General features: G+C 41.3%; 1 protein-coding gene across 1 annotated transcript in view; it reads right to left on the reverse strand.

Annotated features, from left to right (window-relative positions):
* The window catches only part of XYLT1 (xylosyltransferase 1), a 644,618-nt gene that overhangs the window by 322,918 nt on the left and 298,141 nt on the right, over positions 1-23,559 (reverse strand). The window lies entirely within an intron of this gene.

Here is a 23,559-nt window from a genome sequence, read left to right on the forward strand (position 1 = left end):
CCTAGGTAGCCAAACCTCCTTTTCTGGCTATTTAGGGTCTCTGCTTTGGGGAATTCTTGAGATAACGAATGCAAGTGCTCATCAGAGTTCCTCTGCATCTCTCTATTCACCTTCTGCCAAAGGATCGACCGCTGACTGCTCAGGACGCCTGCAAAACCGCAACAAAGTAGCAAAGACGACTACTGCAACCTTGTATCGCTTATCCTGCCGCTTTCTCGCCTGTTTCCTGGTGGTGCATGCTCTGGGGGTAGCCTGCCTCCTTCTTGCACCAGGAGCTCTGAAGAAATCTCCTGTGGGACGACAGAATCTTCCCCCTGCAACCGCAGGCAACAAAAGTCTGCATCACCGGTCCTCTGGGTCCCCTCTCAGCACGATGAGCGTGGTCCCTGGAACTCAGCAACTCTGTCCAAGTGACTCCCACAGTCCAGTGACTCTTCACTCCAAGTTTGGTGGAGGTAAGTCCTTGCCTCCCCACGCTAGACTGCATTGCTTGGTACCGCGTGATTTGCAGCTGCTCTGGCTCCTGTGCACTCTTCCAGGATTTCCTTCATGCACAGCCAAGCCTGGGTCCCCGACATTCTAACCTGCAGTGCACAACCTTCACAGGTAGGGGCATCAATGGGGCAGGCAGGCACCTCAGGGACTTTTGGAGGGTAGTGGGGGGAGAGCTTTGGGCTTAGGCTGGGTGGGTTGGGCTTAGGCATAGGAAGAGGTTGGTTTTGACTTGAGGAGGGTTGGGTCTTCTTGGACGGGGTCAACTTCTTGGCGGGAAAGGGCATAGGGGGCTGGGAAGGTTTTGGAGGTGGAAGGGATGTTCGTGGGGAGGGAAACAGATCTTTTAGGGATGTCACATGAGGGGGAACAGTAGAGAAAAGCTTAAACTCTGAGTGGAAAGCTTTCTTTCACACATGGGGACGGTTATAACAAAAGGGTTTGGGTGTGGAGGTTGAGGGAGTAGTTATAAGAGGTGTTGGTGTGGATGTCTTGGATGCATGTTTGTGGGAGGTATGCTTGTGGGTGGTGGGCGTATGTTGGGTGGGTGAGTGAGTGCGTTTATGTGTCTTGGACTGAGGGGGTGCTGGGGATGCGGTGGTGGGTGTCAGTCTGTTGGGGTGGTGACTGCAGGTATGGTGGATATGCTGCATGTACGCGTCTGTGGTGTCTGCAGGTGTGGTGACTGGGGTGGATTTCTGAGGGTTACTGTGGTGATGTCTGTGGACAGGATAGGTGTGGTGGCTGTAGCACTGAATGTGGGTGTGGTGTCTGCAGGTGTGTCAGGTATTGTGTCTGTGATGCTAGGGGTGGTGGGGGTGTCAGGGCAGCTAGTGACTTTGGTTGTGTATGGAAAGGGATATTGCTTGTGTGTATGCCGGTGGAGTGGCCTGTGGTCCTTATGCTACCCTTAGATGTTGAGGTGGATGCATGCCTGTCTGTTTGTGTACTTTTCCTGGGTCTGGGAAGGGGGGGAATCGAATTGGGAAGAGGAAGTTGGAGAGGGGACGGTAGGCAAAGGGTGACTGGCTGCCATCAGTAAGGAGGCCAGAGCCTGAAAAGATCTCTACAGGCCAGCCAATGCACAATAAATGCCCTCCAGGAATACATTAGTCTGTTGTATTCGAGTTGCCAGTCCATGGATGGCATTCACAATGGTTGACTAACCCACAGAGATTGACTTCAGGAGTTAAATAGCCTCCTCAGTAAGGGCAGCAGAGCTAACAGGGGCTGGGGCAGAGGTGCCTGCGGTGAAGGAGACACCCACCCTTTTGGATGTACTGGCACTGCCAACTGCATGGGGAACTACAGGGGCAGTGATAGAAAGATGGGTGGTGGACAGAGATTGTGATGGGTGGTCCCACCAGGGAGTGGCCGCTGGGGAGGATTTTGAGTATGATGTACAGGATCCAGGATCCCCCCGTGGCACTTCCCTCACCCTCTGGGTCACTGGGTCTCTCGGTGTTGGTGTTCTTGTGACTAGAGGTCCCATGGCAAGAAGCTTCCCACGAGCGTTAGCATGTGGCCTCCAAAAGCTGCAACAGAAATAGAATCAAGTAAACTGTTGGGGACTGGAGAGGCTCTTTTACAAATGTGGAAGGTCAGAATCCTAAACAGTTGTATAGCACATCACTCTGGAGATGGGTTTCACCTTTGGGGCCTTTCTCTTCCTTAGTTTCACCAAAGAGGCCTTCTCTGGTGATGTGGCAACCACTGTGGTAATAACATCTTATGAGCTAGCTCCTTGTGCTGTGGACTCACACAAGTCAGTGTCTCCCTTCACAATACACTGCCCAGTCCCCACTGCCTCACCTCCTCTCTCTGATTGCTTGTCCCAAATGAGGGTTGCTAAACCCATCCCTGAACCCAACTCCTTCTCCACATTTTAGATGTCCTCGGCCAATGCCCCTACTGCAGAGGGACACAGATTAAAATGGATGCACATTTGCGAGAAACTTTGAGAGCATCTGCTTCTGGGGAACAGGTAGATTTGCACCCATACCAATTGTAGCGGAATTGGACAAAAGAGGGGTGGCCCAGCCCAGCCTTTGTCAGCCGCTCACTGGCGCATGTGGGTCCACCCTTAGCCCAAGCACATCCATTGCCACAGGACTCGAGGCACACTTTTGAAGCACTGGATGCCTCTGGGACAGGTAGTCCCTCACTCGCTCCCACTGACAACTCCAGCACCACAGGACTTGAGGCTCACTTTTGAAGCGCTGGCTGCACAGGTGTTGCACGGCTCTTCCTTTGCCTTGGATGCCTCTAGGACAGGTAGCCCCTCACTTGGTTCCCGTGACAGCTCTCACTTCACTGTTGTAAGGCCCCTCTCACATTGACTAACAGTGGATTACCCTATTACATTCAATAAGTGTTAACTTTAGATCAGAAGCAGATAGAGATAAGCTGTTAACACTCAAATGAAATGTAATTTTAAATTCTCTTCAATGGTAAAGTCATGTTTTAAGTCTCGATTTTGAAAAAAGGCACTTTTAGAAAGTTGGCATTTTCTTGTTTCAACCATTTTGTGCCTCTTTCAGTGTCCTGGGTCAAATGAATGTGAGAGGGTCGGTTGTTGGGGTTTGCACATTGCTTACAGACAGTTCCACAAAGGAGGCCTAGGTACGGGACACATGGGATGACTGGGGAGGGACTATACCCAGCCCCACCTACAATTCAAAGGGCTTTGACTCCTGCACACACAAAGGAACCTGACACCAGGCCTGCCCTGCTTTTTGACACCCCCAAACAGTTTGGAACCTTGCCAGGGAAGAGGTAGGACTGTTCAGAACAAGAATGGGGATAGGACAGGGAGCCCCCCCCATACAAAGGCTGGCACCAGGGCAGCACTTCAGAACACACGAAGTCCTGTGGATGTTATAGAAGAAGGATGGCCCTGCTTGTGGACGGACTGACTTTCTGTCCAGGAAGGAAGACTGGACCTATTTGCCTTCAACCTAGACTAACAGAGTGACTCCAAGGGTCAGTTGGCTGACCTCCTGAGTGAGCTACAGGGAGACAACAAGCTTCAGAAGCCTCCCTGCAACTGCCCAGCTGACCTGCTGCAACTAAACCTGCCTAGAACGTAAACTGGACTTGCCTGAGCCCTGCTGGTCTCTGTGGGTGTGAGTTCCTGATCCTCAAGATATGCCTTCCCGGGTCTTTACCCCTTGACTGGTATCAGAATGTACTCCTAAGGGGAAAGTAAAAACCCTGTAGTGTGGGCTCCTCACAACTGCAAACTTGGACATTTATGCCTAGGCTCAGCTGCCTGTGACAACTTCCAATGTGAACCTCTGGTGAGACTTGCTATTTGTGTTGACAACAGACACCCAGCGACAACCGGCAATGTGAGACCTAAACTTTGCGCTACAGCAATGACAGCCCACGACAACTGCCTGCGGACGAGACAGCAATGACCATCCATGATTCTTGACCAGCTCTTTGCACTACAGTGCTGACTGTCTCCGATCTGCTCTTCGTGCAACAATGATGACCATCTGCATTGATCAGCCTCCACTTTGTGGCCTGCTCCACCCCAAATGGGACACTTTGTGTCAGAATTTGAAGGTAACTTTGCAGCAGGACTAACCTTGTCCTTTTATTCAACCTGAGCTACTCGTGGTTGACCTGAACTTGTGATGTTCCCCTTGTATAGCATGACCAGATGACCAAAAGAGGTGCTTTCTGCTTTTAGGTGCTATTTTCACTAAAATCTTTAAAAATGCATACCTCTTGTTCTACTGATTGGATTTTTGTCATTTTGGTACCATTTATTTCTTGAAATTTACTCTATCCTAAGTTGATTTAGGATTTTTCTTGTGTTTTTACTTTTTTACTGTTTGTGTGCTGCATAAATACATCACATGTAGCTTCGAAGCTAAGCCTGACTGTTTTGTGGCAAGCTACCAGAGGGTCAAGCATAGGGTAATATAGTGAACTTTGTGGTTCACCTTGACAAGGGCTGTGGCTTTTGCCAGAGTGGCTCTTCCACTCCCTTAACAATCCAATGTCTCACAATGTAAAAACTGCAATATATTTCACAATATGGAATAACATTTACCAGTCCTTAAAATTCATTTAAAAAGACAAACTATACTTGCAGGCAAATTCAACAAAAATAGACAATCTCCTAACCCCACAGCCTACTTCTGCAATACTGCATAGCCATACAGCTTATGTAAAAGCTTTTTCACAGTTGACCTAGACACAGCCAGTGATCATATGTAGAACCCCAGCCCAGTCCCCAATAACATCGTAGTAAACGTTATGTACATTTAATGGCACGCTGAATTTTCAGGTCTTCCCAACAGACAACTTCAGCTCAAGTTAACATACATCAAACACCATACAACAAATACCACATAACACACAACCAGACACACATGCACAATCAAACATACATAAACACTGATACGGAAAGAGACTTTTGGACTGTCCCTTTCAGCCAGCGGTTACGGTTGTTGAGCTAGCTTTAGGCATTTCCTGAATTGTTTTTTCACCGGCATTGGTATTAGCCTACGATATTTCATGGATGTGGATTACTTAAAAAGCAGTCCACATACACATACACAATACCGTCAATTCCTCTTTTATGAAAAAACATCTTTTTACATTTATATTAAAGGATTTCACTTTTTATTTGTAACTTGATGCCTCTTATATTTCCCTGCTTCTCCCTACACAGCCCAGTGCTCAAGCAGCTCTGAACAACTGGTGTAATCAATCATGCACCCCTGCTTCTTCTACCATAACGGCTGGTCCATCATGCATCCACCATTGCTCCTTGACCCCCAGGGTGGAGCTCTGAAACCTACCAACGCCGGTATGGACCCAGCGGGTAGTCCCCTCAGCTCCCCACACCCCTTTCGTGCCTCTTGGCATTGCACATTCTTGTACACAGCTCACTTGGAGGGGGGGGAAGCGGTGGTGCCATGTATAGTCATGACACACAGTTATGTAGTTGCTGTAGATGCATCATTCAAACGTTCCAAAGACTCTGGTGATGCGTTTCTAACATGTGGGCAGCTCGAGGGTTGGAAAAAACATTTTAAGACTGAGTTGGGCCCAAAATATCAAAATTGACTCGAGTCACAGTGTGTCCCTCAGATCTCCTTGCGCATAGGTAGAACTCTACAGACGGTGATTTAATGAAGGTGCTGAAGCAGTACTTAGAGAGACTGGAGGATAAAAAGAGGATTTGGGAGTACATGATGTAGCCTGTTTCTTCATTGTAGAAATAAGGGGCTCCTTTACCCCCCGTGTTGCTGTGTTATGGTATTGGTGCTGTATATAGACTGCCTTGCATATAGTATTCGCTTCAGCTCTCCAAAAGATGCTGCACGCTGCTCACCCACTAACATGACACATCTGCCTCAATGCAACAAAACTTCCTACGAGTGTGTCTCTGGCCCTCCTAACTATGGAAACTGTTACTCCTGAAAAGAGGGCTCTAACTTCTCCAGAGCCTCATGGCCATGCTTAATTTGACAATACAGGTAGGAATGTGGTTTCTCTAGAGTAATTTTTCATATGTTATGCCCTTACTGACTGAATGAACTCGATATGCTCTTAATGCATATCTGAGAGAATGCACTACTTTAACAATCCAATTTCTCACTACTCTATGATATGTGAGATATATATCCTCATGTTGCTTTCTAAACTTCACAGAAGTCTTTTTATTAAGACACTTTAAACCAATGTGGAAAATGTACTAAACAGATTATTTTGATGTCTCTTTACAGCTTAGGGAGAGTCAGATGTCCCTTTGCCTACTACGTGTTTGAAACTAAGTCATTTACATCCTCTCTAATGGCAAGTCTAGTTCCCCCTTTAAACCAAAGTTTTTAGAAATAGCCACCTCCATTGTTTAGATTTTTGAACTTTTGTTTTTTAATTTTAAATACTGGGTGCTCAAGCTCTGTCCTGATGTTTATCTGATTGTAGCAAAGGTCGCAAAGTTGTTGACAAGAGACTCATACAGACTCCATTTATATTATATAAAGGATTTCATTGGAATCATATGTCTTCTTTGTATCTATGATGCATGGTTTTCTTATGTAAGTTTTCACCACCTCTCATTGCACTTTTTTCATTATAAATGGATCTTGACTAAAAGTATTTAAACATTTTTTTTAAATAATATGTTTTGTACTTAGTGTAAAATGTGCACTACAGTAGTATGCAATTAATACATGAATTGCAAAGGACTCGTTTTCCTTGTTTGGTTTCGGACTTGCCTGGTTAAACTTTATGTTTTGTTAAATAACTATCAAACAATTGCTGCTTTTGAAGTTCATTCTGCTCCTTGTTTGGGATAATAGCCATAGAGAACCATTGTTTGTCCAGATACTATATTACCTCAAGTTCTATAAAGTTGTGGGGTCACCCTTCCAATGTATACATGCTTAATTTGAGGTAGATGGTGCAGGGTTTGGATTTATTCTTCTCTAGGCGTCTTTAAACGAGATCATGAGAGAGAAAAATACAAAGGGGGGAAGAAGGAGGAAGAGAAAGACAGAGAAACTGTGATAAAGAAAGAAAACAAGGATGAAAAAGAGACTGAGAGAGTGAGATAAGAGGTTAAGGAGTGTCTGGTAGTAGATGAAGGAGGCATAAAATGCAGGTATGCTGCTCTGGTATTCAACACTCCTGACATTCGATGGCACCTGCTGCGGGCTTCTGAGAAAAACTTTGGGCACCAGCACTTATTCTTTTACAAAGTACAGGGAGACAACTTCCTTTTAAATGGCCACTACTTCTCTCCCCTTAAGCTACAAGTGACCACAGAACCACTAGCAGTTCCTTCTGGCAGATGTCCATAACTAAACCTCAAGAAAGCCATGTTTGTGGTCTTTCATAGGACTGAGGTTGGGCTTTCAAGAGAGACAGCTGAACTCCATGGCATTCCAGTTTGGTGTATAGAGGAAATATGCAAACTGGCATTTTTTATGGTGCATCTTTTGCTATAAACACTCAATGGCATTACCATAAGTTCATGTACCATGCCCTGCCTTAATTATTGAACTGGATACTGACTTTGTTCCTTTTAAACATAGAGTTTAATTTGCAGTTTGGCGGATGGGGTTACTCTGTCACAAACATGACATATATCCCAACCGCTCTATTACGATTCCATTATATCCTTTGGCCATCATGATACAGCAAATGTGATGAAGTAACTTATTCACCAACCTCACAATCAGACCCTTAGTCTATGTTGGCACATCAAAACCACTTGGCCAGATGACTGCTGTCTTTACTTCATAAAGTGATATACAAATATCATGCATTTAGAAACTAAGAAATATCTTTATTCAAAATGGTGCTGCTGATTTATTAACGTGTCCAGCATGGGTCAAACTCCAACTGCACTATGATTTTTCAGTTCAGATAACAAGATATAGTTGAAACTGTTGTTTATTTTAAAAAGGTCCTATTAGTTGGTGTGTTAGATTAATTTAATGTGCATTCTCTTGAAATGTTTTTTCCATCACAAACATTACCCATGTTAAATGTTGCATTTGATCACCTCCTAAAGCTCGAGAAGTTTATACATTTAAACTGCCAATAAAACCTTATATTTGTAACAAACAAGTTTTTAAATATCTAACCTTAAGGGCTTATTCTTTGTAAAACAATGTTTTGTGCTGGGCAGTGAAACATCATTGTATCTGTATCAGGCTCCTCTATGCTACAAGTTACAATTACAATATACAACTAAGAGCAGCAGCCGCCTGGTCTACCAACCAAATGAGGGCTCTAAGCCCTATGTACAGACACATAGGCCCTGATTATGACCATGGTGGTCACCAGATCGCCAGGGTCATGGTAGCGGTCGAACCGCCGTGGTCGTGGCAGTCCGACCGCCACATTATGATCGTGGCAGAGCTGCCATGGTCCAACCGCTGGCCCCGCCAGGCTGTCGTCAGCCTGCAGTCTGGTGGCCCGGGCGGTTGTAATCCGCCAGGGCAGCGCTGCAAACAGCACTGCCCTGGGGATTACGTGTCACCATCCAACAACCTGTCCATGGCGGATTACACCGCCATGGAAAGGCTGGCAGATGAGGGGCTCCAGTGGAATTTGCGGCGGGTGCTGCTGAACCCGCTGCACCACCACATTGCTGGCGGCTCCATTTGGAGCTGGCTTCAATGTTAAGGCCCTGTTCCCCACTGGGCCAGCGGGCGGAAACACTGTTTCCGCCTGCCAGCTCAGTGGGGAACTCAAATTAGGGCAGCGGGGTTCATAATGGGGGCCAAAATGTCTCCCTAACCTACAGTGCACTTGCTGTCTGAGCGGAGACCTAAAAAAACACAACAGCAACTTTTGAGTAACTGACCCACCCTGACACTTTTGTTTTAATGCAGTGTGGTTGTTTGCTCTTTTCTCATAATATTTATAATGGTTTTCGTGAAATGTGACTAAAAAGATAGGTATCCGTGCATCCTCGAGGTTATGCAGCAAAACATAAAAATCTGAAAAAAATGCACCATTTTTTTTTGCATTTTACTTGTCAGACAAAGGAACAGCACATAATTATGGTGTGACATTTCCAGAAGCAAACAAGTTCCAGTGTCGACAATTAACACTGGCTCTTTTGGCAGGCTTTACAAGATTACTCATGTGGTGTGGTAAGTTGCAGCAAAGCATGAATAATAAATATCCCAATGTCAGCTGCATTATGCTCTCACCTTACAAATCAATTTTTATGATGGAAATTTATTAGATAGATGTTAACCCTTCCAGGATACTGATGTATTGCTAAAAATGCATCCTTAAAAAAGGTGCTGCTAGAACAAATTGGTTTTTGACAGGAGCAATTGTGGAGGCTGTTTCTTCTGTACTAGAAATAAGGGGCATCTTCCCCTTCACAATTACCCTAGAGAGTGTGTCTCATCCAGTAGCCCTATTTGAAACAGAGAAAAATAGTTATTTTAGTATTTTGCCAGACTTTTTACTACTCTGAAACATCCAGAACATAAATGCAAAGCCGACAACTCCAACTAACTTTAACAGCAGATAATCTTAGATAGTGCTGGACCAAGGAAAGCCCCATGGCATGGTACAATGCACGACCCTGTGCCCTGTTACACAATCTGTACCATGTTACAACATGGGAATTGAGACTTCTGTAAGGTGTGACTACCGCCACCAGCTCCAGCCACACCCTCTCCACTGTCCCTATGAATCAGTGTGAAATGCCTGACCCTTTGAGGAGTGTCCAGATACTCTTTTTAAGGCAGTTTCTGTACAAGCCTTCACTGATTCCAGGTGACCCTCAGCCAGGTTCTTCTCCAACAACAAAGAGATGAAAACAGTTGCTTAAATTGATTTCTGTGGTGCAGGGTGGCCCCCAGGCTTACCCATACTGGAGGGGGACCCCTCAGCCCCTACTGATATGAGTGTGAGTGTGAGGGGTCTCTTCCGCATATTTTGCAGGGGTCCCTTCACATTATGTTACGCCATTGCACTATGCCATCTTAGGCAGGGACTACTAGATGCAAATTAGTCTTGATCCTGTTCCATCGAGAGCAATCCTTCCTGAACTGCCTGCCCTATTCCATACTGAGCATGGAACCCGAGTACTGGCAAACCCATCATACTTACCAGCACGTACACCTTTTATGGTGCGAAAGCAAAAATGCAGCAAGTTATCCCTCCAGTACTGGTTGCAACAATTATTTGGAGCTGTCAAACCAACTGCTGTAGACATGCAAAGTCTGGAGATGAGCCTACATCCACAACTACATCAAGTGGGCTAGTAGCCCAACAGAAAGAATGCACCTACTATGCTACTCTGAAAAGCTACAGCAATGTCCTCAATCATGGCCGTTGAATACACTATTACTCAAATAAAAAATAAGTGCAAAATCCCAGTTATTCATCAAGAAAAATAACAACATTTCAATTTAGTGCAAGACACTTTAGTGAACTGTACCGATTACCAGAAGTCAGTGGCAAAAAAGTTAATTTTCCTAGAAACCAGGTTATGTGGCTTGGAGGACTAAAGCATCCATTGCCAGTGATCAGTGTTTGACCATGTGGTAACATGTTTGAATATCACTGGATCCACTCAGTCTTTGTTATTCATAAGATTAATAAATGGTAGACCATTTGATCTGGGTAACAATAAACATCCATTATCTGTCAAAAATGCCAAGAGAAAACCCCTGCTCCCTGGTCGAATTTGTGCTCAGTCACTTGTTATGTTATTAATGTTATAATCTCACTCCCAAAATTAGAACAAAATATACAAAGCACCATAAAATAGAGATAGAAACGCACAGCACAACATGAAAACTTCAGTTATTGTTGACTGGACGTTGAAAAAGTACAGCACAAGCAAATTTGGGAACAAGGCCAAGACCACAGGATGCGCTTAAACACTAAGGGCCCAGTTCACAAAGGTAATCTTAGACGTTTGGTCTAAACTTAGAGCAAACATCTAAGTTTACAACTCTGGGAAGTCACAAAGGGCACTTACGATAATTATCTTTACATTCACTCTCAGGGAGGATATCCTAAACTTCTACTTTGAGGATTGCCTTGCAGAATCCAGAACTTCACAAGTCTTGAAGATGAGCACAAGTCTGCTTGAAAAATCACAGAGGACCACAACACTGTCAGCAGTAAAAAACATATTATCCGAAACTACTGCCATAACTACACACCCTTAAACTTTGGAGACATGTTCTGAGGTGTATATGTAAAAGTACTGGCAAAAGTATTATTGCATTTCCCTCTAATGGCTGAAGCTCTCTACATCAGCGCTTTACCTGCTGCTTGTAGCTGTATCTCCAGTGGCATTACTGATCAACGGGATTAGCAAAAAAAATGGCATGAGATGAAAATCATTGTGAAATAATACCCTAAACATTTTATAGTTAGCATATCTTATTCATGATCCCTGTAATCCAATTAGACAGGGTAAGAATCATAAGCTCCTCGCAGCAGTTAAATATGAAAGACTGAAGGGTTCCACAAAACACGTGCTGTTTTACTGTTTATTTGAGTCGATTGTTTTTGAGGTAAAAGAAAATATGTAAATATGTAATACACATTTGAAATGAAATATGATGTTAAAAGTGATGGTATTTTAACATATGACCGTAAATAGTATTTAATACTCTACAAATCCATGAATGTCATCAATTAGTTTAAATACATGGAGTCCAGGTAGGGCCGGCATGTCTGTCAAAGCCACTTTGGAGTTCATGTAATTTATGAAAATTATTCACAGAACACGATTAGGGAACCATCTCCAATTGTGTCTTCACTAAGGTTGTGCGAAATGTGCATAATTTCCGTTGTGTAAATTATGCAAAATAAGAAAATGGGTGGAATTATGCAAAATAATGTGAAATCCAGCATTTTGTGCTTTTTCTTAGAACTAAGGCCCATATTTATACTTTTTTAGCGCCGCATTTGTTCCACTTTTTGACGCAAAAACGGCGCAAACTTACAAAATACAATTGTATTTTGCAAGTTTGCACCGCTTTAGCGTCAAAAAATGACGTAAATGCGGCGCTAAAAAGGTATAAATTTAGGCCTTATTGTGTCCTCGTTTTGTGCAAAATCACTTTGATTTGAAAAAAAACAGCCGGTCACGTTCTGTCCGTTCCATGCCTCTGCAATAGTATTTTCATTCAAACGGAATTGAATTACAGGACGTGCTGTAATAGCATAATTCTCGCCATTAGGGTAACGTGTAGTGCAAAAAGCAGGAACGTTTGCAAGATTATTCTGGTGTAAACGAGATTTCATTTGGGCCTAGTCTTAACCTAAGTCCATGGTGGCTGTGATGAAGAACATGGCAAGGGAACTAAACCAATCATACGTTGGGAACACTGTGGCTGGGCTCCATCCTTGTGGCGTGAGAATTACTGTTCGCAGTGGTCCACTAATAAGCCGTTTTACCTTGAGCAATACAAGGGGATTGTATGGCGGGAAGTATGGGTTGTTAAGATGATATTTTGTTCAGGCGATGTAGGTGTTCAGTTAGAATGCCCGATTTAAACTGTTGTCTGTACTTTACATCTGAGTGTACTGGGAAATGTTCCTCAATTGCTATTAGGAGAGGAATAAAAACTCACAGTCTGCTGTTTTTGGCTCGTGCTTGGATTATGCAAACTATCTCTATACTGGGCTTCTGGGCTATCTACTCATCGAAGTTCAAGTCGTTCAGAAAGACTGTGGCCTTGTGATTTTGGGGGCACCTTGAGTCTTCTGCGCCAATACCACAATCTCACACCTAAACTTGTTGCCAATTAAACAAAGCATCCAGTTTAAGGGTCTCTGCATTGGTTACAAGGTCATATATGGCAAAGCCACTAATCCATAGGACGAGTGCCTAAATTGTTAAAATACGTAAGTACAGCAGCCCAAGCCTGCTGCTGGCGCTGACAAATTCTAGGTTGGCAAACACCAGGACTAGCTTGCATTGATTCAGCCTCATACCTCTTTATGGACCAGCCCTTCACTTCCCCTCTCCAGCTCGCTCTTCAAGGATCTTTTTCATCCCTGTTTCCCACTGTCATTGTTTTCATACATTTCTCTTCCTTCACACTGTTCCCCCTTTCTCTTGCTTGCTCTGGCTCAACGTCTGATGATGAACAATAAGCCACGGTACCTGAAACTGAGAGGTGGTTCCCACTACATGCACAAATTAAACAATGCATAGCATAATTTTAACATTTTCTGCGGAAGACTGAGGGCCTGATTTAGCATTTGGCGGAGGCAGTTACTCCATCACAAATATGACCGATATCCCAACCACTGTATTATGATCCCATTATAGCCTATGGTGATTGTAATACAGTGAACGGGACATCCATCAAGTTTGTGACGGAATAACCTGTCTGACACACTCTAAATCAGGCCCTAAAATGTTAATCTCCAGTCCTAGCAATGCTTAAATAGTTGAAGGCACAAGTTAAAGTGATGAAGTAGAAGGCCTTATTTTTGTAACATTTTTCCCATTATGGTGCCTACTTAAGTTGCCTGTCCAATTAGACACTGATTTTATAGGACATGAATGGCTGGTGGAAGAAAGAGTAAAGTCATTTTCCCAGAGTCAGCTTTGTTGTAATAGGCTCCTGCCTTAGCCATTGAAGTTTTCACACTTCACAATCACATTTTGAGTATTTTTTCTGTCCTTTAGAGAAAAGACTCATGATACACAAAAAGCACTGCTCATAGTGTGTCACCTAACACTTCCATAACAAAGAACTAGTGCAGTAAAGTGGCCTGCACAGTCTGGGTGGTGAGGAAAGACAGAATAAGGCCAGCTGCTACCACACTGTTTATATATATGTGTGCTAAAACCATGAAAGGCACAGATTTCAGTATCAACTACATTTCCCTTTCAACAGCAAATGTTGATGACTTACCTTTGAAAGATTTCCCACACTGATCCAGTAGCTTTTCGTGGATATCACTGTCCACTATGGGAGTGTCTTAGAAACACCAGCCTGATCAAAATTCCTTTCAAGATTGTTTTAATCCTTTTACATGGAATTGCCTTAAGAGGTCAAACATGGCACTCGAGGATACTAATCTTTTTAAATAAAGTGACTGGCTGTTTCATTCTTCTAGATTCCATGCAGTCAAGAAATAGCTGCAATTTAAATTTTAGAAAACAAACAGTACTCAGGGCCCAAAACATTGATTTGTAGGGACTTTCTTAAGACTTTCTAGTGGGTGCCATGCTATGGTCCTTAATGTCTGGGAACCATTTCAAATGACTTAGCTTCATGTTAGGCACTTGGTTCTAAAACGAGGCATCTACAGCATCACATGGCTAGTAATAATGCATAAAAATATTGTAATCAGGAAAAGGTGTGAAAGGAACGAGTCAAAAGCCCTATAAGGACTTGTTAAATCAAATTGTAGGCACCAGTGTGAACAATAGCACTTCCTAGTGGGCATGTTAGTGACTGCTCTTTTTTTGCAAAAGGGCTACGTAGGTATAACCGACTGTTACAAAGAATCAGTGAAGTTTTCTGAAGAACAAGGCCATCTTTCTTACAGATGAATTATGGCAGTCGTCTTCAAGTTGGCATTTGAAAGGATTTCCAAAACTGTCATCTGAGTCATCGCTGTCGTTGATCACAGTAATACAAACATACATAAACCCATTCCAAGCCCTTGACTTGAAGCAGCTTCAGGATGACATAGTTTATAAGCCCAGTGTACTGATAAAAAAACCAGTGTATTTCATTGTTTATGTGGTATAAAAGTGAGAATATCCAACTCACTGGACAAAAGTATGAAAAATATGAGAGTGTAACAGATTATTAAAAGTTGCTTTGTATATTGTGGATCTATGTTCAAAGGTTGCTGTTGATCACAAATATTCCCCTTCCATCAGTGACAGAAGTAGAGGTACGCATGTGTGTGTGTTTGCCTTGGAATGTGTGGACATGAGCATGGAACGTTGCCATAGTATTCTGACTCTATAGAGAGGAATTGCTCTTGAGCTGCAAAAGGAACTCTGACATTACTTTCTGTTCTGTTGTGAAAAGGCATTTATCAGCTCATAAATAGACCTTATTGAGTACCAATGCTAGAGGTTCTTCCACTGCTTCACTGGTGACTGAGAAGTGTTACTGCATCTTGTGTACTACCCAACTCTGCTTCTGCTTTAGTTGTCGAAAGCTATGCACCTCCTATAAAGTGATCTGTTTGGCAAATAATTTTTTGTTAAGGTCTACATCTCAGTCCTTGTTGTACACAATGCACTATTGGCAGGATGGTGAGATCTATCATTAGTGAAGGAGAGCACATTCTTCAAGATTGAGGGGGGAAGTCCTAAATATTTTACAGCAGTATGGGGGCACAATAATTTTTCTATCACAGAGGGGGGTGGGTAATTCAATGAATTTTTTAAAGTTTATGTTTACACTCTTTGTGCCCCACAATAGGTAGGATAGTTCTATGCAATTACCAACACTATTCACTACAATACAATGCAGTACAATGTGCCTGACAAAAGGTGAGAAAGTGGATGCAATATAATGGGTTGGCATATAAAGTAACATTGTTCTAGTACCAAGTAATCAGTGGTATGCTTAAGAGACTAAGTTGGGTCTTAATAGTTGTGTTGAGGCTGGTGGAGAACTTTGTGTGTCACATGCAGCAAGGCAACTATAATATAGTGATGCATTATAAACTGCACTACATTCAACATCAGGTCACTTAACATTTGAGGTGCTGAGAGGCTGAAGTACAGATCTGAGGCTGTGTCCTGGTAGGCTGTGTGATGTAAAAGGCATTTGGAAAAGAGCTAAAGATGTGCATGCAAAAGTGATAGTAAAGATACAGGAACTAAGAAGCTACATGTTTGGAAGAATGTGGCAAAAAGACTGAACGTGAGAGAATAAAGTTACCAGAAAGAATTCAGTGAAGGTTACCCTTGTTTTCCAGTCCGATTAAAGTGCTCCAAGGATGCAGCTGAAGTTGAATGGTGGTAAAAGATGGAATCACAATTGGATGGTGTGCTTACAAAAGGTAATAGTAAAATGGAAAACATAGTGCTGAAAGGGTTGTGTATTGCTGGGATCCATGGAAAACCGTACAATGATTTTCCTTTTTTCAGTATTTAGTAGGTCTTGCCTACAGACAGTTTAGCTGTCTGGTGAAAAAGAGCTATAATCTGTACTACAGCGTGGTACAGACATATAATGGGCTTTGTGTCAGCCTCTTGCTCTTGATTGGATAGCTTTTTGTTTATCTTATTTCTGTGGTTCTTAATCCAATCCTTCCTCTCTATTCCTTATTCCTCCAACCTCTGGAGCATTTCTTCTTTACCATATTTTATTTTGATGACTTGTATTCTTCCACTGCTGACATCAGGGAACAATTTTATTCTTTGCCATTTAGCCCTCCATGGGAATGCATGTCTTTCCTTGCTCACTTCCTCATTGTGCACCCCAGCCCTCCCCTTTCCAGTCCATTTCTATTATTTGTATTGTAACCATACATTTTATCAAGGGTTCAACAACTGCACACTTGCTGCTTGTGGCTTGTGCATGCACATATTTTTGAGTTACAATGTGAAAATGCCCAGCATATCTTCTTCCATTGGCACATAAGACATACAATTAATTTAAAAACCTCTGCCAATACTTTGCGATGCCAGAGCAAACTCTAGCCACAATATTGGAATGGGTTTTCATTGAGAAAATAGCATTCTAATATTAGAGTGATGTTTTATCAATGAAAATCTTTTCCATAATGGCTGTTGTTGAGTGCATATGCATTGTAGCATCACTATGCACACACAGATCATGGCAGTAATCTTGGTTAGAACACCATTTACAGATGGCCACTATAATCCATGCATATGCTCTAAAGTTATAGCACGTGAGCGTGTCACAGAGGCCTTTAGTTTTCTTCTGCCAAAGCTAAGAAGCACTGGCAAAGAAAAGACAAGACCAATTAGGTTTCCATTTTTTTTTTATTTGCATGAACTAGCAGTCTCTTAGTTGAGAATGTGATGAGGCTTGTGTGTGTGTTTTGTAGAATGAAATATGTGAAGGCTAGTTATGTTTATTTCCCAACAGTTCTCATACAATAGGGGGAAAGCACCCCAGAGCTGCTATTGGACATTAATGCTTCCTCCTCTTCTATGAGATGCAAATATGTGCAACTTAATAAACAAGCTTTCTTGAGAAACAACATACATTGTTTTCTTCATCTGCTTCTGAAATGTACTCAAGGAATGCACTATTAGTTTTTCGATCAAATACTTATACAGTTGTCATTGTTTTCTTTAGACCAAATAAAACAGACACAATTGGATTCACCTATATAAGTCTATGCCAGCATCACCAAGAAACTGCAATCAAGACTACAAAGAATCCAGAATGCAGCAGCCAGACTCAACCTGGACATCCCCAGACACAGCCACATTTCCTCCCACCTCAGAAACCTACATTGGCTCCCAGTCAACGAGCCCATCACTTACAAACTCCTGATCCACACCTAGAAGACACTACACAACATAGGACCCGTATACCTCAACCACTTCCTCACCTTTTACCTACCCAACAGACTGCTCTGTTCTTCCCAGCTCACCCTCACAGCCGTTCCCAAGATCCAGAAAAACACAGCAGGAGGAAAATCCTTCTCCTACCTCACAGCCCGACATGGAACACTCTACCTCTCAAACTCAGACAGACCACATCACTGAAGCAGTCCAGGAAGGACCTCAAACCTGGTTCTTCGATTTAAGCAGCATGCCCACAAACAGCGCTTTGAGACCCTACGGGTGATTAGCCACACTTTAGAAATTATTGATTGATTGATATAAAAATACAAATATCATTCATTGCAAGATCTTTCAGTTGTTTCTGTTCACACATGTGTTTTGAATATGTAATAAGCAACAAAGGTAGATCTAATACTGAGTTGATTCTTATTACAATAAGGGCTATTTTAGATGGATTTCAACCTAGCTCAGTGAAGTGACTGCCCTGCTGTGGTGCTTGTACCAGCGTCTTCATAGTTACGCCTTGAAATGCTACACATTAACATTACTTACAGTCATTTCTTGTCAATGCATTTCAAAAGTTATGATTTGTCCTTACTTTTGACCCCCCATATTTTTCGATTTACCTTCTCAATGTGAAATATGCACCCTACCCTCATAATGTGTTCTTTATTATTTATGCCATAGCGTCTATACGCCTTAGTAGTTAACTGTATTCAAGAAATATCGTATTCGGTATCTTACACAGTTCGGTATTCCCAGATCACAATGAATGTTGTGATTGTAATAAAGGTACTGGTTCTTTAGTCGTCATTCTATAGTATTGTGATAAGGTAACTTCCTTCTAGAATAGTGTAGGTGTGAGGCTTAATATGACCACTCATCTTGTCCTGAAAGCCTCTGCAGCCTTAGCCTTCCATTTTTATACTATCTTATTTCTGTTTGGTTTGGGGATGCATATTTTTTTCACCAGGTCCTAATCCAAGCTTTAAAAATAGTTATACGTAGCAAAAAAGAAATATTGGTGTTTCGCTTGAAGATTTATCTCATCTGTCCTGGATGAAACAATCCATGCTTCCTCAGCACAAATAAAGCAAGACTTGGAAAGGATTTGTTTGTTTATGCTTATGTATTCTATTATCATTTCCAATTTTTCTTTTTTAAACTTTGTTACCATTTGTATAAATGTATTTAATGTTCTTGTTTCATGTCTGTTCATTATATCCTTTTGTGCAGTGGAGGGTTAACAATGTAATAGTAGAGCGTATTTGAACTAGGGATAGTTCATCAATATATGCTAAATTTTAGCATTTATTTCGAGTTTGGATATGTACTAATGTGTTATTTAATATCGTTGTACAGGCCATTTCACTGAATTTAAACTTTTATTTCATTGTACTGGATATTATCCTTCTTTGTTTAATTAATATTAATTATAAGACATGAAGCTAGCCAAAAAGTCACAGCATAGTTATTTTCTACGTTTTTATTGATACATATCTTTAAATGCAATCTGCGTGAACAATCTTATTAAATGGTATAACAAACTAATTTTTAGAACTAAGGGATTGTATGTCTGGAGAAGTGTCATTTCTATTGTGAAAACAAATTGGCAAAGGACTTGATATTTTAAATGAATTGGGCAAATAATTTGACTTGACAGATTGTGAAACAGTGGAAGCCTGCTACAATATGTGCAATGGTTTATTTTGTAGTGAGGCAAGAGTAAATTCCCAGAAATGCATTTATCGTATATACAGTCTGTTAAAAGAAAACAACTTCAAAAGTAATCTTATGAAACGATATCTGTCTGCACACCCTTTTATTTTGGCATTCCCAGAGGAATGTCAAATCCAACACACAAGCAAGCTGGTCCTTACCCAGGACGTACGAGTATCAATGAATCAAAACTGAACGGAATGTCATCTGTTTTCTGCTGAACTGTAATTCCATTAACTTGTTCCATTATCGAAGACCCAGAGGTTGAAAAAATCAGAACAGCTGAACTGAGCCTTAAAAATCGACATTTGCCATTGTTTTGTATTTGACGGCTGGTCTATACACCAACCACATCAATGTTGACATTTTCCTTCTGAGAACCACAGAGAAAGGGACATGTCGTTCGGCTCTACCAAACATGCATGTTTACACTCGGGAAGTAGCGTGCTTTGCTGTTTGCTTTTAATCCTCAGCTCAACAAAGAAGAAATACAGAAATATGTCCATTTAACATTGCACAGTTGTCTTTTAAAAAAATACTCAAAAGAGACAGACAACAAATGATTGTCTCTGAAAGAGTGTTTACTGTAACAGCGTATCTGTTTTATAAATACATACATACATGAGTAACTAAATGAATAAATATATATTTTATTACATGGTACAATTTGATTAGCAACAAACTTGAAAATTCTCCCTTGGCACACAAGTTTGTCTTCTACGTCTCCATCCAAAGTGCAATTACTTTGGACCATATTCTTGCTTCCATGGCTGTGTGTTTCATCGTGAATTTGCATTGCTAGTACTTCAACTGTCTTTGGACTACGTTGTAGTGCTGACCCATCCCAGCCTGATTACGAATGTGTTGGACATGAAGATGCTATTTATCACACCGTATAAATAATGATATCCTGAGGTATGTTATTCACTGGGTATGATAAATTGCACAAATTACATGTTTTCAGGGAAAAACTTGCAGACCATTGGGCTTAGGGCACCATAATCTGCGTGGTACAGAAAATACTGTACACATTTCTCTTGCTTAACTTCTGTAGGTTTAACCTGCCAAAATTAAACAAAGATTGAGGTGTTTAGTGCATCCAATAATTCTCAAGTGCAATAAATAACTTACAATTCGTAATTCCAACCAGTACGCAAACAGAGGTTCACCCATGGCCCAGAATGCACCAACCTACTTGTAATCAAGGATGTAAAGGCAAGTCACAAAATAATTTCTGAGTATGGGAAGTAGTATTACATGATTACTCTTATGCATACTTTTGCATGCCTTTGTAAATAGTTCAACTCCTTTCTGTTTGCACTAAATGAATATGCCCATTTTATTACCATTCTATATGTTTTGGGGTTCACTCACAAACATGATCAAGAGTACATAAAATAGTACTACAGGAGTATTACTTTACATACTCTTTGTCAATAGGACCTTTGATCTTCTTTTATTCTATGGCTAGCATCATTTAAATGCCTCACCATGCTAATCAGCCTTTGATAGTGGATTGATATCACATGTGTTATTAACTGTAGAAATGTATTTTGTCATATGGCATTCTCAGAGATTATTTCAGTGAGCAAAAGATTGTTACTTTTATCCTTGGCAAACCCTGGGGATAGAAGATTTCATTCTGGTCCTTGTTAGGTCCTTTTAGGATGAGTTGTATATTGTTTTGCCAGTTATTACTTTGACCATTTCTTTATTTTATGACTGCTTGTCTGGTTGTTTGCTTCGTGGGAAAGCTAAGGCACAACACAATAGTACTGATTTTTTCATGTTGACATGCTTATAAATACCAATAATAAAGTTGATAGATCTCATTGGTTCATGTGGGTAACATTATTTTGATGCAGTACATTTGATAGGTTTATTATGAAAAGCTATGACAAAGGCAGTAGGCACAACTCATTTATTGTGAGAAGTAAATGGTAAACCCAAAAACACTGTTAAGAGTGTCCGCTTTAATGCCTATTGACAGGATTTTTATTACATGGAATCTTACAGATTATTATAGTAGGCAAGGGCCTTGATGTTGTTTACATTCTATTGCATCCCCTGGGAATGGATCTGCAATGTGATATCTCCTGTCAGACTCTCTTAGAAAGGGTTTGTACATATTTTGACAAACTTATTTTTCTATGTATTCATAATTTCATAATTGTACGCTTGATGACTGCCTTGTGGGACAGTTTATACTCAATACAGGTGGCCTGTAATATGAAAATGTATTACAAAGCCAGTAGATCTGAGTCAATTATTGTGAAAAACATATGTAAATAGTCCTTTGTGGAATATCTGTTATTATACTGAGGTACTCCCAATACACAGGTATTTTGTTAGCATTTATTCTCACTGAGTAGGTGGGGATATGATTTTAGTTTTTTATTTCTCCTTTGCACAAACCATCATGGTAGAAGATATCCACCTTGAGAATCCTTGTTAGGACCACTTAGGAGGAGCTGTATATTCTTTTGCCAACTATAATTTTGTACATATTTGTAATTTGTATTCATGTATGCCTCTTATTCATTTTGCTTTGTAGCAAAGCATATACTCAATACAATAGGCAAGCATGGATTGTGGTGACAAGCCAAGCATATAGGCTACAGACAGAATTGATTAATTGGAAGTTATATCTGATGCCTTACATCCCTTCTGTTTATAATAAAAACTATGACAAGGGACGTAGGGTGCACTCAGTCATCATGAAAAACATGTTAAAAGACATTAGGGCTTTACAAGTTGATTGCTTTTCCACTGTGTTAAAACCTGTACTGTAGACAGGACTTTTTGTATGCAATCTGACAGATTAGTATAGTGGGCAAAGATGTCGGTGTCTTGCAAGCCCTAGAGGTAGAAGATTTGTATTTGAGAATCCTTAATAGGCCCCGTAGGAGGGGCTGGATTTTTGTTTGACAACTGTAAATGTATACATGTTTATAATTTGATGAGTAGCAGTTAGTGGTGTGAGTATTAAAATACATTTTAGATGTGGGCTGATAACTTTAGCTGTCTTTCAGGCCCTTGTAATAAAATAAACCATAAAAATACTACATACATAGAAGGACCTCTGGTCAGCCCTCTTCTAACAGACATTAACGTGCAGTTTCTGCTCGTGACAGCATATAGCATGGGCCGATGTTTCAGTTTCCATCAGCCATTGGCTCTATTGCCCTCAAAATTATGGAAAATGGAATAGTGATGCTAGGTGCTAGCAGTTAGTCTAGAGCAGCTGGTGAAAGCAGAAAGCACTGGAGGTATGTTGACAGAAATTGTCAAACTCATCTGAAAAAGTGATTTATTCTTCCAAATTGCGAGAACAATACTGTGTGACCTACAGTGCGTTTTCACAGTCTTCATAGAATGCCAGGCATTTCTCGGCAAACCCTTCACTGCAATTCAGGGGCACTAAAAATATCAACCTAGAAAAACATTTGAAGAAGTGAAACTGGAAGTGCCATTTTCTGTAAAAAATCGTATTTTCTTATATTTTCCAATCGTCCTGCGGGTTATTGTAACTCTAGCATTACAGAAGGGTACATTGTGTAACATATCCTGCCGTTCCTAATGCCACAGCTGCAAAACAAGCTCTGTGTCCTTTAAATTAACCTTATTAAATCTGTCAGCTCAACCTTTCATCTGAAAGTGTTGAGAGAGGAGCGCAAAATAACTACACCTAATAGCAATTATGGATGTTCTCAGTTGTAGTGTTATATTTTCTGTTTTTATATAGCAAGTAAATTCAGTAAAGTAAAGTGAACAATTGTGAGAGTGGATGTTTTTGACACAGCATGTTCATGGCACGCATCCAGGGTCGAAGTGGGACAGAAAATAGACCTGGGTATCGAAATAAAAGACACCATTTCTTTATCAGATAGCTAAAAAACGTCAATTTTGCAAATTGAGGTCGTTTTGAAGTTGTAAAGCTGTATAAGGGTTTTGCAAGGAATGGAAGATTGAATGGATTTGAGCTTGCTGCTGCCAATGTTTGTTTTAATATCACTGAAATCAACAGCAAAACTGTACAAGTAGACCTTAAAAAAGCCCCAAAACAGCCAAAAGGTCAGCCCACACTGTCACACCAGCCCTTCCGGCACTACCTGATTGTCCTATAGGAAAGTTCGATCCTGCACACATTCATTGAGAGGAGGTGAGCATTTCCTGGAGTTGTTGGGAAACGAGGCTCAATGCACAGGAAATATGTCGAAACCCATCACACTCCTGTCCCGCCCCTTGAGTACACTAGTAGGCATGAGCACTGGGGTGAAGGAATCTCCCTTTCTACTTTACTGTAATAAATGTCTGTTATTTACAGGAGCTCAGGTAGGATACTGGTATTTAGG

Source organism: Pleurodeles waltl, chromosome 10 (assembly GCF_031143425.1).
Source record: "Pleurodeles waltl isolate 20211129_DDA chromosome 10, aPleWal1.hap1.20221129, whole genome shotgun sequence".
NCBI classification, from domain to species: Eukaryota; Metazoa; Chordata; class Amphibia; order Caudata; family Salamandridae; genus Pleurodeles; species Pleurodeles waltl.